The sequence below is a fragment of the Hakea prostrata genome, chromosome 8 (assembly GCF_041222555.1).
Source record: "Hakea prostrata isolate BN-2017 chromosome 8, UWA_Hpros_2, whole genome shotgun sequence".
NCBI classification, from domain to species: domain Eukaryota; kingdom Viridiplantae; phylum Streptophyta; class Magnoliopsida; order Proteales; family Proteaceae; genus Hakea; species Hakea prostrata.
In genome coordinates, this window is record NC_142607.1 from 32,115,114 (window position 1) to 32,118,533 (window position 3,420).

General features: G+C 41.6%; 1 pseudogene; it reads left to right on the forward strand.

Annotated features, from left to right (window-relative positions):
* Window positions 1-964: 964 nt before the first annotated feature.
* On the forward strand, window positions 965-2,729 carry LOC149007577 (tryptophan N-monooxygenase CYP79A68 pseudogene; annotated as a pseudogene).
* The last annotated feature ends 691 nt before the right edge of the window (window positions 2,730-3,420 follow it).

Below are 3,420 nucleotides of genomic sequence, written 5' to 3' on the forward strand. Positions count from 1 at the left end.
GCCACAAATTTGATCATATTCCATGAATGCTAAGAGAGATGGATTCCAATCATCAAATGTCGTGAGAGAAAATTTTGATCTGGGGCTGATAATCCTTATAAAATGGAGTTCATATCCTTTTCACTCAGTCTGCTTCTTATCCATTCACCCACACATACATGAACGTGAAATGCACACTATCTTGTCTTGATATGGGCAGATCTTGTGACTGTAAGTCACACACTCAGGTGAGTGTCCATGAATAAGTAGATGGCCAGGCTGGGTTGAGAGGATATAGCCCTCATAAAATACACAGTATCTTGTCTTATTTTCGTGTCTCACTACGATACCACTTCTTTGAAGATAATATCTGTGTACTATCCGCTATAGCTAATTACCACTGTCCTAGAAAAACGACGGGAAGCAGCAATCTAACCTGTACGGTACGTCGGTACCACAGGCACAACCTTGCATGCGAAGCACGTTTAAAAGTTGTTTGTCAAAGAGTTCTGTCTCCCTCACCGTAAGCCGGCCACAACCGCACCACCACAAGTTTTTTTTTTTCAATTCAACTAATGGGGAAATCATTGAGACAGTGTCACTTCAGAAATATATACGACCAACCATGCTGTTAAGGCATTCTAAGCAATATTTTTCAGTCACTTTAACTCCAGCCCTTAAGCTCCACTTGAAACGAAAGAAAGAAGTGGAAGGAGTAAGGAAGAGAGAGACGGATCCAAACACACCAAAAATGTGGAAATATATATAGTAAAACACACCAGAGAGACTCTGAAATGAAAGAGACCTGAAAGGCAGAAAGGCTATGATCTACTGTAGTGTTCGTATGCGAACCCATGCATAAAACATGTTATGAACCAGTTTGTGGATTATGTTAACCACGAAACTTAGAAGAATATGCCAATTTACTCACTATATGTAAGGCTACCCTGCCCCCTCCTTTCATCCCTTAATCACCACCCAAACACCACCTTCAAGGTTTAGCATCTTCTTGACAGTCATGGAATACATCACCTCCAATATCTCCCCATGGAGTGTTATTCCAGACTGGGTGACCACCATGCTAAGTGGAACCCTAAGGAGCTTCACTCACCCAACTACTGCACTTTTCATCTTTGTTTCCTTTCTCCTCATTGCCCAACTTTGGGCTGAGGTTCATAAGAAGTCTAGACCAGCTCCACTCCCGCCAGGTCCGGTTCCATGGCCTATAGTTGGTAGCATTCCAGAACTGTTCCGTAAGGAGCCTGTATTCCGATGGATTCTTGGTTTCATGAAGGAGAAGAATATTGAAATTGCATGTTTTCGATTTGGTGAGGTACATGTAATTCCGGTTACTTGCCCTGAAATCGCTAGAGAGTTCTTGAAAAAACATGACTCTATGTTTGCTTCAAGACCCATTACAATGGCAACTGAGTATGCAAGCCGTGGGTTTTTGTCCACTGTTGTTACACCATGGGGTGATCAATGGAAGAAGATGAGAAAGGTGGTGGCTTCTCAAGTTATACATCCCATGAGAATCATATGGCTTCTAGAGATAAGAACTGAAGAAGCTGATAATCTTGTCCGTTACGTATACAACAAATGCATTAGTGGTTCTGTTGTGGACATAAGAGTTGCAGCCAGGCATTACTGTGGAAACGTCATTAGGAAGATGATGTTCAACAAGAGATACTTCGGGAAAGGAAGGAAGGATGGAGGACCTGGTGAAGAAGAAGAAGAACATGTTGATGCACTCTTCACGGTGCTTTCTCAATTTTACATATTTTGTGTATCCGACTACATGCCTTGTCTGCGGGGGTTCGATCTGAATGGACATGAAAAAATCGTACGGGATGGTATCAGGATTGTTGACAAGTACCATAACCCCATAATCGATGAAAGGATCCAAGAATGGAGAGATGGGAAAAAGAAGGAAGCTCAAGATCTTCTTGATATCTTCATTTCCATAAAAGATTCAAATGGGAACCCCTTGCTATCATCAGAAGAGACTAATGCTCAAATTGCCTTATGATTCTTTCTATGTACATCATTCATTCTTTATTTCTTTAATGATGCAGAAGTTGAATTTGCTATGTGTGAAATCATTTTTGCAGGAATTAATGTATGCATCGGTGGACAACCCATCAAATGCAATTGAATGGGCATTGGCAGAGATGATTAACAAGCCCGAGATGCTTCAGAAAGCTACTGAAGAAATTGACCGCGTTGTCGGAAAGGAAAGGTTAGTTGAAGAATCGGACATAAGGCAACTGAATTACATCAAGGCATGTGCTAGGGAAGCCTTTCGACTACACCCGGTTGGCCCTTTTAATGTTCCACATGTCTCCAATGCTGATACAGTGGTTGCTGGTTATTTCATGCCTAAGGGGAGTCATGTCCTAATAAGTAGAGTTGGGCTAGGTCGGAACCCTAGAGTTTGGGATGACCCACTTGAGTTCAAGCCCGAGCGACATTTGACGGATCCCTTTGTGGTGATTGATTTGGTTGAACCAGAGTTACGGTTCATCTCATTTAGCACCGGGAGGCGTGGGTGCTTAGGGGTCGACCTCGGCTCGGCTATGACTGTTATGCTGCTGGCGAGACTTCTCCAAGGGTTCGACTGGGGACCAACCCCAGGAGAGTCAAAAATTGAGCTCAATGAGTCAAAAACTGATCTTTACTTGGCCAAACCATTGCTCGCAAAGGCTAAACCTCGATTGCCCTTTTATTCTTACCCAATAGACAAAAAATAATTCTTCCAGCCAAAGTTGATCTGGAATGTTTAAGTACACACTAGCAGTAGGCAGGTGTGTCATCTGAAATCATTTGGCTTTTGGTAGAAACCAGTAAAACCATAATGCTAAAGAGTAATAATGAATAAACAATGTGTACTAGGTCTCTAGGTCTCTTCGTGTACGATCAACAGCAAAATCCCTTCAATTAGAGAGGCGGGCCTTATGATTGAAGACATTCAGCATGTAATTTCTTCTAAGGGGGATTTTGTAGTTAATTATGTCTCTAGGGTTTTTAATTATGTATCTTATTCCTTAGCTAGGATGATCTTGTTAGTGGCAAACAAGTCACTGTACCCTTGTTCCTCTTGTTGGCTTTTGATTTTTGTAATCAGGATGTTGCAGCCTCGGTTTGCCTACTTTTGGAATGAATATCTTCTTACCAAAAACCAAAACAAAAATAAAAATAAAATAAGGGAGAGAGCCGTCAAAAGGTAAAACCATGTATAGGCAAGTAACTTATAGTCAAGTCCAAGTTTCTTGTCTATAACAAGGTTTCCCTATGGCATCATTAGACATCTCATGGACAAATATAAACAGCAACATGCTGCCGGAATTGTAATTTGCGACCATTGATGCAAGGAAATCCTCTATGCACTAGATTTGCTTCTCCATGGCATTCCAAGTGATAGGCTTCAAGAACTCCTGCACT